The 14880-nt window shown below is 41.7% G+C and overlaps 1 pseudogene across 1 annotated transcript; it reads right to left on the bottom strand.

Annotated features, from left to right (window-relative positions):
- Nucleotides 1-9739: 9739 nt before the first annotated feature.
- On the bottom strand, nucleotides 9740-12384 carry LOC103696287 (subtilisin-like protease SBT1.6 pseudogene; annotated as a pseudogene). Its single transcript, XR_015975395.1, has one exon. The product of XR_015975395.1 is annotated as a subtilisin-like protease SBT1.6 pseudogene (transcript).
- Nucleotides 12385-14880: the final 2496 nt, after the last annotated feature.

Raw genomic sequence — 14880 nt, 5'->3', positions numbered from 1 at the left:
ATGTTAAGTGTCTCTGAATCAGTTCTATTATAATTTTGTTTATTTAATGGAAGTTTGAATGTTTACTCCTTCTCTAACCTGTTCTATTGCTATTTTTATTTAATCTTACTACGATCCTAAGTATGTAGTCCAAGGAATTTAGCTATACTTCGAGAGTGGTCATACTCTTTCCTATGGTGACAGCTGAGTTTGAAGGCTTGGTGGTGCTCATGAGTTTGCAAGAAGGATTGGAAGAAGAACATTGCAAGATCCATACGTGTTGCCAAGGATGGACTCCAATGATAGTGGTTCGAAACAATTCGAGGTTGAGAAGCTAAGCAACACTAATGACTAATTTAGAAGGCTTTGCATGAAGGGATACTCTCAAGGATAAAATATTGGAGACTGCTATGGAGTGAATGCCAAGCCAGTCGAGACTCCAAAGAATGTTGAGGCGAGGCAAAAGTGGAAGATCAAGTATAGCAAGGCCTTGGATGCGCTAAGGGACTATGGCCTTGTTTGGGGGAGCTTTTGGAGGGTCAGAAAGCACTTTCTGGCCCTCCAAAAGTACTTTTAGATGAAAAACTGTGTTTGGTAAATTTTTCAAAAAGCTGTTTCAGCTTTTGCGGGAAGCTGAAAACAGCTTTTGGGAGGAAGCTGCAATTTGGAGCTTTTGGGAGGAAGCTGTTTCAGCTTTTTCGGAAAACTGTATTTTTGACAAAAATGCCCATATTAAAATAACATAATTACATAGTTTGTCCCTTTATAAATCTAAAAATCTGCTGGAGCCAAGAACCCTAGCCGTCAGACTCCCTTCTGTAAGAAAAGGTATTTTTCTTTTCAATTTTTGTATGCATCTCTTGAACCACATTTTAGAAGAAATTTTTTTTAATCCTTTTCCATACCTTCCAAAATCAATCTATTATTTTTTTTTTTATCATCAACCTCGCGGCCCACGGTGAGGTCCTCCTCGAGCGTGGACCACGAAGAAAAGCCCCTGGACCGCGAAAAATTATTTTATGGGAAATTATGGAAAATTATTATGGAAAATTATTTTATACTAATAATTATAATATTTTGTACCTTTATTTTTTATTATACTATAAATATAATATCATATTATATTATATCATAATACATTAATATGTTATGTTAAATAATTTAATATTATGTTATATTATGGAAAATTAATTTATACTAATAATTATAATATTTTATACCTCTATTTTTGTATTATACTATAAATATAATATCATATTATATTATATCATAATACATTAATATGTTATGTTAAATAATTTAATATTATGTTATATTATGAAAAATTAATTTATACTAATAATTATAATATTTTATACCTTTATTATTGTATTATACTATAAATATTATATTATATTACATTACATGATAATATATTAATATGTTATTTTAAATAATTTAATATTATGTTATATTATGAAAAATTAATTTATAATAATAATAATAATATTTTATACCTTTATTATTGTATTATACTATAAATATTGTATTATATTACATTACATTATAATATATTAATATGTTATTTTAAATAATTTAATATTATGTTATATTATGAGAAATTAATTTATACTAATAATTATAATATTTTATACTTTTATTATTGTATTATACTATAAATATAATATATATTACATTATATCATAATACATTAATATGTTATGTTAAATAATTTAATATTATGTTATATTACCAAATATTAATTTACTCTAATAATTATATTACTATTATGCTATATTAACATAATATTATTTTATATTACAATAATATTATACTATATCGTATATTTATGCATTAATTTATGTTATGTTTTATTATGTTCTGTTGTATAATACTATGCAATGTCCTTTATGGTAATTTTGTCATACAAAAGTACTTTCTCAGTTTGTTTACCAAACACAAAATAAAGTACCACAGCACTTTACGAATGTAGTTACCAAACAGCAAACAGCTTTTTATAATAGCTCTACTTCAGACAGCTCTACTTCTAACAGCTCTACTTCCAACAGCTCTACTGCCAACAGCTCCCCCAAACAGGGCCTATATCGATAAGGGCTTGATGGATCATATTCAAGATACTAAGTCACCAAATTAAATATCGAATAACTTGAAAAGCACTTCACAAGGAAGATCGAACACAATGAGGCTTCAACTTTGGAGAATGAATTAGCAAATGCCATCCAAAGTAACATGACTATTGCAAATTAATTACAGAAAGTGAAGAGCATTCATTTAGAGATCTCGGATTTAGATTCGGATGAGCCGATTGGTCAGACTAAATTGTGTCGATACGTAGTCCTAGGACTTTAAAAAAAAGAACTATATACCTTTCTTTGTATGCATTCAAAGATGGACAGCCTAACCTATAATTATTGAGTTCGAGAATTTGCTCACTAATCAATTTATATGCATTCAAAGATGGACAGCCTAACCTCTAATTATTGAATTCGATATGCAAATGGCAGAGATTTCAATATCTGGGAAGGATGACACACTATTTTCGAAACTCTCGGAAAAAAAAGCCATGACCACAAAGTGAAGAATTCTGAAGAATAAAATAAAAAGAAACAAGAGAAGAGTACTGAAAGTGAAAATAAAAAAAAATAAAATGCTTTAGATACAGTAAACTTATTTACTTTTCAATAGGGCTGAAATCAGATCGGATATAGATCAGATATTAATATATTCGTATCCATATTTATTTTATTTAGCGAATACAAATACAGATACTGATGTTAGTTAGATAAAAAAATTTATATCCATATTTATTTTAAACGGACCGAAAGTATAGATATAAATATGGATACAAATCGGATAATTAAATTTTATGACTATAAAATTAAAGATGTTACTAAGTAAATAATAAATCAAGTTAATAGCATATTAATATGAATATTTATTTTTTAAAAAAATTTATGAGTGCTATATAAAATTAAATAGGGTTAAAAATGTAATCGGATATTCGGATATGGATCAGATAGTTGTCTATCTATATCTATATCCATTTTTTTTGTCAGATGCTCAAATTTTTATCTGTATCCGGATGGATATTATTCGATTCACTTTTGTTTCTACCTTCTGGTTAGTCTTTTTGGATCGAGTTCTGGTTTGTTATAACTAATATTAGAGCGAACTCGATCCATAGCTTATGTGGATATGAGAATACTATAATATAAACTTTGTTGAGGTGACCATAAGCCGACTTTTGTATTTGTGATTAGATTGGAGTCCCCATGCTAGCTTATTTAGTAGCACACTGTTTATACATCGTAGAAATTTTGAATATTTATATAAGATGTGAAATCTACATGATATCTTTAGTTAGCCTTTTTTTTTTTTAATGAGATATTAGTTTGTTACAGATTTTATTCTACAACCCATAGAAAAAGGATCTCCATTTTTTTTAATTACTCCAGCTCAGACGTACCTTTTCTCTTATTCCCGATATTTATTTTGTCGATGTTGATTTAGGTGCCTAAAAATGAATTCCTTAAACCCGCCGAAGACGTGCCAACTCCAGCAGTTTTCTATTATATACGGTTTCTTTTATCCTTTGATAAATCCATTCAGATTTCTTTTTTTCTGCTAAATTTCCTTTCTATCTTTAGATAAATCCAAAGCCTTCCTCCCACGACCTGTGAGAACTCGGCAACCAAATGCCGACTTCTGCCTGGTTGCTACCCGCATTTCTCCGTAGACTCTCCTCCCGTGGTATTGCATTTACAGCTATCAGCAAACAATAGCTATTGTTTTTTATTTTGAAAAATATAAAATTACTTATTTATCCTCATTTCATTAAAGAGTTAAAGAAGTAAATGATCTCAAAATACCTTTATGTCGCTATGATGAAGAGAGAGCTTAGGGTTAGGAATCTTAGCATGGGGTGGCTACATTAAAAAAAATCCATGCTTCAGATTGACCCATAAACTACATGGTTGACAAGGATATTTGTAGTTGTGGGCTTGAACCAACTTAAAGTTTTATGGTGGCAGTGGTTTCAAAGGTCACAAGAAGATTGATAGCTCAGCTGGTTGACCAGGACATTAGCACCTTCTAAGTGGTGGAGTTGAAGTTAAATTTAAACCGTTAAAAAAGAAGAAGAAGAATTTGATAAACATGGTGTTGGAATGCTGATAAGATATGCATGTCTATTGGAGTGTACTTATTTCTTGTGAAAAAGCCTTTTTCACTGATTCTTTCATCTAAATACAATAAAGAATCATCCTAGAGAAATGGACAAAAGGAAGGAAACAAGACCTCGGGTTGTCAAATGATTAAGCTGCTCCCCGATATGATGTGTGTTACTATATTGTGTATTTTTTCCCTTTTTCAATAATCATTTTATATTTATTTTCGTTGCATTTTTTTTTGATTAGCAGGAATGCGGGAGTATTATCTAGCAATTTATTAACACATAATTAAATGAACCTTACATTAGTTCTCTCTTTTTTTTCTCTCTCTCCCCTCCCCCCCAAACACACATAAAAAAAAAGGTAAAGATGAAAATGTATTCCCTTGTTTTTAAGATCAGTCCATCAAATATAATCCTATAATGTTAATTTGCTGAATCATTGCCTATGGTGTACATGGATGCGTATAACTGTCACAAAATGAAGTATATTATAACATTGCCACATGTACAGCAGGAGTAACTCGCTGTTAAGATGCTCAGGTGTGCCTACCATCCAGTGCTTGGGGCTCACTAGCATTTGTGAGCTTGGGGAGGACGAAGAGCAACGGGAAGTTGAAGTAATAGATAACGCGCAGTGCTTTTTGAGTAGTAATGTTGTAACAGCGTTGTCCTTGCTATTTCAAATATTTGCTTGTTGAAGTTTTCATTGTACAACCATTGCTTTCTATGAAGTTGGATATGATCCGACTAGTTATAATACTTACTGGCCGGCTACGTCCTATGTTACATCAAAATGAAACTTATATTGATGTATAAATAAATCTTTTATTAAAAGTTATCTAAGTCTAAACGGAAAAAAATTAAAAGTTGCCTGAATTCGTATTTCTAGATTTGTATATATTTTAAAGTTAATACATAATTTAACATGATGTGCACTTGATTCACTGTAGTTTCATTTTTTTTTTTTGGGTGAAGAGATGCAAACCCAATGCCACTATCAGAATTTGAACCCAATCTCCATATAGATAGGGATATCAACCAAGTCTAATTGAGTATTGCATGATTATATATTATGAAGATATGAGTTCAAGACCTGCTGCAATCTCACACCAATTTTCAGAGGCTTGTCTAACATCTTGCAGGACTATACATAAAGAACAATGGGAAATGATGTGGTTTTGCACCTTGTCGCTCAAAAGAACCAATAAGTAGATAGCAATTTGTCTGTTTTTTTTTTTTTTGTGCCACTTGTTGGATCCAATTACTGGGCATGTAGATATATAAGATTTGCTGCAAAACCAAATTTTCATCTAACTCACCATCTACAATGGCAAATGTCCCATTTGAGATAGCAAAACTCTTACTGCTGCAAACCGCGCACTTAAAAATTCTAAATAATATGCATGACATCCGTCGAAGAATGGCCGGCAAAATCTCACTATTCTTTCAGCAAGAGAAACTCTGAAGCCACGGTTGGCCAAAGAGGCTCGGAGGCGCGCAGGAACCCTCCACAAGCTAAGGAGCGCCCAAGATATTTACCAACTCAGAAGCCACGACGTCCAAAATGCTTCCATAAACGAAGGCGACTCCCTCCGTTTTCTTTTTGCCCCCCTCCGCTCTTCTGCAGGTACACCGTACCGCAGCCTCCTTTATATTCCCACGTATGCCGGCACGCTCGCCTTCAAAAACATTGCGAAACAAAACGCCATTACTCTCTCTCTCTCTCTCTCTCTGTGTGTGTGTGCGTGTGTGTGTGAAAGGTGGAACTGGAGGCCAAGAAGGAGGAGTTGAACCTGGACCTGGGGCTGGAGCCGTCGAGGCTACCCGAGCCAGCCCGAGTCTTCTCGTGCAACTACTGCGAGAGGATGTTCTACAGCTCCCAGGCGCTGGGGGGCCACCAGAACGCCCACAAGGTCGAGCGGCGCCGGGCCAAGAGGAATCGAGTGCTGGGGAGTCATGGAGAGGTGGCCCGGTCAGGCTCCGCTGTGCTCCAGAGGTGGGAGGAGGGGCCAGCACCGGCGGCCCAAGAGATTGACTTGTCTCTGAGGCTATAAGTTGCTCTTTTTTCCATTTTCTTTCTTCTTCTTCTTCTTCTTCTTCTTCTTCCTATAATTATTCTCTAATACAATATTGTGTGCCGGCATACTGAGAAAGACCCGGTAATTAGACAGCTCTCTCTCTCTCTCTCTCTCTCTCTCTCTCTCTCTCTCTCTCTCTCTCGTGGTACAGAAGATAGAGCGAAATGGAAAGGTAAGATTTCCTTCTTTATATTTTTTTTTTTTTTGCTGAAAATTTCCTTCTTTATATTCAATTACCAATTGCCAAACTAACATGCTCACAACGGAACATTTGTACACGAAGGTGATCGCAGCTAAGTACTAATTGAACGCCAGCCGTGCGACCATGTATATCATTTGAGTTTGGAGAGGTGATCATATAGACTCCATGGTTGTGGTTATGGTAACTTGCTTCACTTACAAATATACTCAATTATAGACCCCCCGAGAGAGAGAGAGGGAGCGGGGGTGGGGGGTGGGGATGATGATGCATCTTTACTTTCGATTTTTCCTTCGTATAATATGGCAATCTGGTGCTAGATGATCTATCCTTTTCATAAAACATGAACTGGAACTCTATACTCAAAACTCTATAAATTATTTTCTCTAGCCTTCCTAGGATATAGGATATAGAAGATATTTTCAAGAAGACTCAGTTATTTTTGGTTGGTTGGTATGTCTCGTAAAGGGCACAGACTAGTAAAATATCCGTACTTTATACTCTCCATAAACAAATTAAGAACACTGAGTTTAGAAACAATGATTAATCCTACCAGTTACAAAACATACGAGGTGCTAGTGGAATTAATAGGCTAATTGATGAGTGAAATTTAAATGATGCACCATTTCGAACAATCTAAATGAGATTATTTCTTTTTAATTATGAAGATTGAAAGTAAATTATTACTCCTAATAAACGTAAGTCATGCTGAAATTGAAGAAGCCACAAGTATTTTTCAAGAGAAAAATACTACATGCTGAAACTGAAACTGTCCAACCGAACGCCACTTAAGGTACCTACGCACACAATCGCAACAGCTGCTAAGGATTTACGTGACAACACTCGAATCAGTCAGTTCATTTCTTCACGTCTATTCGCGCTTGACCATGTAATTAATAAGTGCGGATTGAGTTGGATAGCAAGTAACATTAAAACAGATGGATGATAAAAATTAGCAAGCGTCCATGAAATAAATGAGAGAAACTAAACCATTTCTTGCAGACAATAAAACTCGGTTCAATGAAACTTCAATTTACACCTGAAAATTTGAATTCAGATTTTAAATATCATTTAGAAGTACGAAAATTTTAATCAATTAAGGAACAACTTTTGCGCATTCTTTTTCTCATTACCAGATGTATCATGTTACTTTGACTGATCTTGTATGCGTACCCTCCTATTTCACTAATCCACCGCTTTATCTCTAGACTGAACAAGGCTGCAGTATCTAAATGGATTTCACTGTACAAGTCGTAGTTTTCCTTCTTCTGAGGAGAAAACACATGTTACCTCAGTCTGACAGAAGTGAATGCATGCCTCCTATCTATTGCGACTGCATTAGCATCAATTATTCTTTATAGGACCTCAGAAATCATGCACACATCTTGTTCGTCCTTATATAGAAGATGGCCAAAGAGGTCTCATCTTCATTGTATCCAGTGCGCAATAAGTGCAAATGGAGTCAATTCCATCAGGCCTCGACCTTCCCTATGGGGTCTGACCATGTAATTATTGGCCGGTTATTTGGTGAAAACTTAGTGGTGCCCCATGACCTTATGATATATTTTCGATGATCATAGCGTCATCAACGCACTGTGGAAGTGGAGCCGTAGCTGAAACTGCCATGAATAAGCCTTAGTAACTGCCAGTGCACCAAAGACCAAGTGGCGTGGCGTGAATGTATTTGGCGAGGATTTTAGAGTGATCTTTTGGAAAAGATTCTCCAGTTTCTTGTCACCCTGCAGGGCCGATCATGAAAGCCAGCTTAGAAAAGCCAAGACAGGATTGGAGTTCCCTTCTAATTGCATGACCCTTATTTTTCTGTTGTCCATCTCCGCTGATACTGACCGAAGAATAAAGCAACTTCACATGCACTACTATTAGCTCGCTGAAGGGACCACGAGGGACCACGTACGTTTTGGTTGATTGCTGAAATGAGTCTTAAATGTTGATGGGCTTCTTCTGGCATTCGTATAGATAAGTACATGGTTTGCGTGGCATAACTGTACGTGTCTGGTGCAAAATGATGGCAAGCTTTTTGTAATTTTAGTCCTCACCTAAAAACTCACTAGTTATCGGCCAGCTTACATATATAACTGAGATTTTAATGCACGGGGGACTTTCTAGCGTTGGCTAACCTTAGGTAGCCAGCCAATCTTTGGTAAGAGTTGAACTGAGAAAGCAAAAGTGTAATGGACTAACAATTAAAGGATATGGTTCTCTCCATGTTGATTTCTATATTAACATCTACAATGATTTCCTATGGATGGATAAGTCGGATGTCCATTATGAAGAAGGTCGGTGCATGTTTAGAGCTTCTGTGAAGGAAAATTATACCCTACACTACGTGCACTACATCATCCATGGAAGAAAAGACAAAGTCTTTGAGAGCTCTGCAAAATGCAATCAAATGATTGATGTCAAGAAGATCAATCATTTTTTTGTGTGAAAGATACAACACGAATCCATTTCTATGGCAAATTAAAGAGATCCAGATCCATTAGCAAACATGATTTGCATAACACTTCTGAGCAGAATAAAAAATATATATCCTATTATATCCAATCTTCTATTGACTCACCATCCATTTTGCAATACACAAACTGGCCCAAACTATTTGGCAAATTTCCGCACGTTACGCATCTGTTCACCACCTTGTTCTTAACTATTCCGATTCTAGCAAATGGAGGTCGTATGGATAGATACACATCTTAGAATCTCAATAAATGAGCTATTAGACTGAGTTGAAAGCCTACCAGCGCATAATGGTTCCTATTCAAGTGAGAGTTGGTGGAGGTGAAAACATGTTGATTGAATGCTCCACTATTTTGGATGGTGAAAAAGACTTCAAAATTAGATCAAATCGATTGAGAATATCATTATCTGTTTAGCAGGCCAACCACCAACCACGCTCGGCCGGGCATCCATGTTGGAGAAGTTAGAGTTGCCCCTAAACCAAGAGTCACCATACAGACAGCCGCTTGGGAGAACGCGTTAAAGACCAAGTCTGGGTTAAGGTCGGGCTTTTTTGTGCAGGAAGAAAAATATCCAACCTATGATTGGAATGGCTGGTATGTTATAAATAAAGAAAGGCAGAGGTAAGAACTTTGAATGGCGAAGTGAGGCGGCTCAGCAGGGGAGGGATTGTCAATCGTTAAGTCAAGGATGACTATTTTGTTGGCAAAATGATGGAAGAGACGAGGAGGGGACAGCGACTTGTTTGTTGGAACCAAATCAATCCTATTCTATGATTCTCCAAGCTGTTCTTGATTTCCAACATGCTCTTCAGGTTGTTTACACTAAAGCATGGAATTGAAGAAAAACAGTGAGATTATAGAAATAAAATATTCACATCCATTAGCAAATTCCACTTCCACCAGAACCGACCTTCCACGATAACTTTATAATCGAAAGCTGAAAACAATGCGCAACCAGGTGCTGCTCCGCTCGGAAAGTCATATTGCATTAATATATGCCCGTGAAGTAGACTTCTGGTTCACTGCATCAAAGTCTTGGAAGAGAAAACCACCACCGGGCTTTGAACCCTATGCCTCCCCTCCTCTTCCCTCCACGTTAGAACTCCACCAACCCACCAATTCCTCTTCACCTTCTGCTTCTCCTCCCAACCAGTCTCGTTACTGTGAAGTTTTCTATCGTCAACACCCACCCATCTCAACACCAATCTAAACCACAATCTCTCCCCAAACCTCCCACTAAACCACAATTTATCTGGCTCGACCTCCGCTTTATACCCTTCGGGTGCTACCACCTCCGCGCAATACCAACAGCCCCTGGCACAACCCCCATCCACCTTTTTAAGCCTTCTATAGAACCCCACCTCGCCCTTCCCCACCGCCGCGTCCTCCTCCACCACAAACCCTGGATAGTTAAATCCCCACACCCCCTTCCCGTCGAAACGCTCGCATCGAGGCCCCCCTCTCCCGCTCATGGCCCTGATCTCCTCGTCCGTATAATTTAGTCCGCATAATAACCCCACATAGTCCTCGTACCCCAAATCATACACCAGCCCCGGGCCCAAAGCTCCCTCGGGGTTCAAATGCCCCGCTCCCATCCCGAACGGCCCGGCGTTTTCCCCCGGCCTTGACTCGTCCCCGACCGGTGATCTCATCGCTGTCGTCATCAGAGCCGACCGGATCTCCCATGGGCCCCATCCCGGGTGGGCCGCGCGTAACAGCGCCGCCACGCCCGACACGTGCGGACACGCCATTGACGTCCCCGACATCACGCTGAATTCGGACCGCCGGATGTCGGAGCCGATACCCGACGGGCTGATCGCCTCCGTCCACGAGCCGAGGATGTTGACTCCCGGGGCCACCAGGTCCGGCTTCAGGACCCACGGTAGGGCCGCGTTGGGCCCGCGGGCGGAGAACGACGCCACCACCGGGGCCGCCCCGTGGGGGAGCAGATCCGTGCCCTCCGAGGAAATCACGGCCGTCGGTTGCTCCCTGCTTTTGATGTACTCTTCGATGGACCGAGCCGCCGATGATCCCACAGTGACCGTCGGTATCACGTGCGGCTCCGCGAGTATTCCTTCGGTATCCATGTCCCCGTGGAAGACCACCGTCCCCATTGCCCCGGCGCGTTTCAGAGCCGCGCCGATGTCGATTCTCGACACGCGGCGATCTGTCTCCCAGAACACGATTTGGCCGTTGATCCGCTGGGACCTGAGGGTTATTTGTATGGTGGAGGTAATCTTACCGACTGAGATTAGAAGGTGAGAAGAAAGAGGTTGCGTTCGATGGTCTTTTTGCGCAGATATGGATATCCCGCGCACACGTTCGCTGCTTCCGAGTTGAACGAAAGCCGGGAAGTCACGATCGATCGTTCCGGCACCGACGGTCGTGATCCAAGGAGGAGCGTTCGCGATGCTCCCCGGATAGGGACCGCCGTTCCCGGCCGACGCGGCGATGAAGACCCCTCTGAGGGAGGCGCGGAAGGTAGCGACAGCCAGCGGATCGAGATAGTAAAACGGTGCCGGTGAAGACGATCCAATCGAGAGCGAGACGACGTCCACGCCGTCGGACACTGCCTTCTCGAGCGCGGACACGACGTCGGACACCAAGCACCCGGAGGCCCAGCAGACCTTGTAGGCCGCGATCCGGGCCCGGGGCGCGATCCCCCGGGCGACGCCTGAGGCGAAGCCCTGGAACCCGGCGCCGGCGACAGGAGCCCCGGCAGCGATGGAGGCGACGTGCGTGCCGTGGCCGTCGGAGTCCCTCGGGGACCGAAACTCGACCCCGCCGAAAGCTGCCGCATAGCCGGCAGAGAAGGATCGGGCCCCAATGAGCTTCCGATTGCAATTGGATCGATTGAACCAGGGCGCCTCCTCGCACTCGCCCCTCCACCGTCGGGGGGCGGGTCCGAGGGCGAGGTCCCGGTCGGAGAAGCTGGGGTGCTCTGGCCAGATCCCTGTGTCGACGACGCCGATCACGGCACCGGATCCCCCGCGGGAGAGGGCGGAGAGGCGGGAAGCAGGAAGGTCCAGGCCGAGGAAGGAGGGGGATCGGGTGGTGTGGGGGCGGAGAAGGGCGTCGGGTTGGACGGCTAGGATTCCACGAGACTTCTCGATCCGGCTGGCCTGTGATGGAGTGAGGGCCACGGAGAACCCATGGAGGAGAGTCTCGTAGACGTGGATGAGACTAGAAGAAGAGGAGGAGGAGGAGGTGGTGGTGGGGAGCAAAGAGCAGTACCAACCGAGATGGGAGGGAAAAAGGAGGGGCTTGTATTGGGGATCCACAAGAACTATAAACGTCCTCTTCTCCTCCTCCACCTCCTCCCTCCCAGAAGGAGAGGATAGAACGGTGACACGAGAGAGAAGCGAGAAGAAGACGAGGGCAACGGTGTACCAAGGCAGCAGCATGGCCATCCGCTGCTCAATTCCTCGACCGAAGCGCTTCCCTTACCTCGAATTATATCGTTTCAAACGGAACCTTAGTAAGATCAGAGCCTTCCATAATGTAACAGCCGACTAAACACCTCATCCAAAATAACTAACTAAAAATATTATTAAATTTTGTAATTCTAATTTTTAATAATAAATTTTAAAATTTATTTAATAAATAATTAAGACTAAACATACGTCCGAATGGGCCTCACACCAATGGATAGCTGTGATGCAGTGATCATCGGCTTCAAACTAACCTGATGGCGGGGTCGTGGCCGTCGGGTTTGTGACAAAAGCAACGGGACCGCGTCCGTGCCGCTTCAACGCCACAGGTCCTCAGTCCCGTCCGCGCCGCTTCAACGCCACAGGTCCTCAGTCTGCGACGAGAGATATGAATGTCGGCAGTGGAGGGACAATAGATGGATCCACCGTATTTTTCCGACAGAAACATAGATCCACCGTCCGTGCTCCAGAGCGCGGCAACTAGGTCCTTCTGAGCGGAACGTAGCTCCACCGTCCGTGCTCCAGAGCCCAGCGTCTGTTAGGCTGAAGCAAGGCGCAGGCAATCAATGCGCTGCGTAGGTTGGCAAACCGCCGGCGAAGTCCTTGCCGGAATGCTGAAGTCCAAGGCTCCATTTGGAAGAGCTTTTGGAGAGTTTTCTGACTCTATAAAAATGCTTTTAGGTGGATATAGGTGTTTGATAAAAATTACAAAAAATTGTTTTATCTTTTTTAAAAAGCTAAAAATAGTTTTTTCGAAGGAGCTTCATTTTGAAGCTATCCGAAAAAGTGTTTTTAGGTTCGATCGGAAAATATCCATAATAAAATATATTAATTACACAAAATATTCCTTTAATAATTATTTAACCAATTTTATCACATAGCTAGAAAATTTATTATATTATGAAAAATTAAATTATGTTAATAATTATAATATTTTATATCTTTATTATTGTATTATATATAAATATAATATTATATTAAAATATATCATAATGTATTGATATACTGTGTTAAATAATTTAATATTATATTAAATTACTATGCTATAGTATACAATCTTATATTACTATATTATAATGATATTATATTATATCACAGTAATATTATACTACATCATATATTTAGGTATTAATATATATTATATTTTATTATGCTCTGTTGTATAATACTATGCAACGTTCTTGTTGGGGGAAAAATGAATCACCCAAAGTGCGTGGTCAAACCGCCGGCATTCAATGGTAAATGTAACAACAGCGAAAATGCTCTCGGCAGCCCCGACCTCAGAGCACCCGGCCTCGGCATCGACGACTTTAGAGCATCCGACCTCAGCATCGACAACCTCAGAGCACCCGGCCTCGGCATCGACAAACTCAGAGCACCCAGCCTCGGCATCGACAACCTCAGAGCACCCGGCCTCGGCATCGACAACCTCAGAGCACTCGGCCTCGGCATCGACAAACTCAGAGCACCCGGCCTCGACATCGACAACCTTAGAGCACCCGGCCTCGGCATCGACAACCATAGATCACCCGACCTCAATCTCGGCACGACCTTTGCAGGCGCAATCTCGGCAGAGTTGAGCCCGGTTGACCTCATGACCAGGAAAGACCCAGTTAAAGAGAGAAGCAGACCTCCCCACCACACCAAAAATCAAGCTTCACATATCCAGGATCAAATCCCGCGATCTCCGCCTCAATGGCTGTCAACATTTGAATGCACCCGATCTCAACGGATCGCCAGCTAGCCCGAAATCTCGGGTCGTTATGATAACTCATTGATTCACGCAATCATCTCGATCACAGGTAACCGCTACACCCCACTATAAAAGGGAGGAGAGCTCTAAGCAGGGGATCTCTTTCGGGGGGCCCCAGCCAATACACCCTTATATCATTCCTCTCCATTGCTTCTCTCCAGAACAAAAAATCCCCCTCTGACTTAAGCATCGGAGGGCCGGCACCGAAAACCCTAGCCACTGGCTTCTTGCAGGTCCGCCGGAGACAGCCGTCCGCCATCGTGCAGCCAGCCGGAGCTCCTCCTCCTCGGTTCGCGGTCATCTTCGGGTCCAAATTCCAGCAACAGTTAGCGCTAGAAGGAGGGGACCGAGTCGTGACCATGAGATTAAGGAGCAGAGGAGCCTCTAATACCTCTTGGCATCGCGCACCAAGTCTTGGCCACTCAGTCCAGAACCTGCCACCAAGGCCTCCAGCGGATCCAGTTCCTCAGATCTAGCCAGAGCAATTCAACACGCTGGTGCAGCAAGTCCAAACCCTGGCGGCAGCAGTCCAAGGCCTGCAACGCGGGGAGGCCCCTCCCATGCCGCCTACGCGGGATCATGTTCCATCGATGGTCCTTCTAGATGGACCTGTGTCCCAAGGTCGAGACCCCCATGACTCCTCGAGGGTCAACAATGGAGGACAACGCTGTCACCAGGAGCCAACTCGGGCATCCCCCGGAGAGAGCCACTAGGGAAGGGCCAACACAAAAGACTGCAGCCTTCCGAAGCCGAATCGACCCTGGGTCAGTCAATACCGGAGCAGACTACCGT

This window comes from Phoenix dactylifera, chromosome 2, assembly GCF_051530095.1.
Source record: "Phoenix dactylifera cultivar Ajwa chromosome 2, Ajwa_hap1_PhDact_Kaust_v1.1, whole genome shotgun sequence".
NCBI classification, from domain to species: domain Eukaryota; kingdom Viridiplantae; phylum Streptophyta; class Magnoliopsida; order Arecales; family Arecaceae; genus Phoenix; species Phoenix dactylifera.
This window is presented reverse-complemented; position numbering and strand designations above follow the sequence as displayed.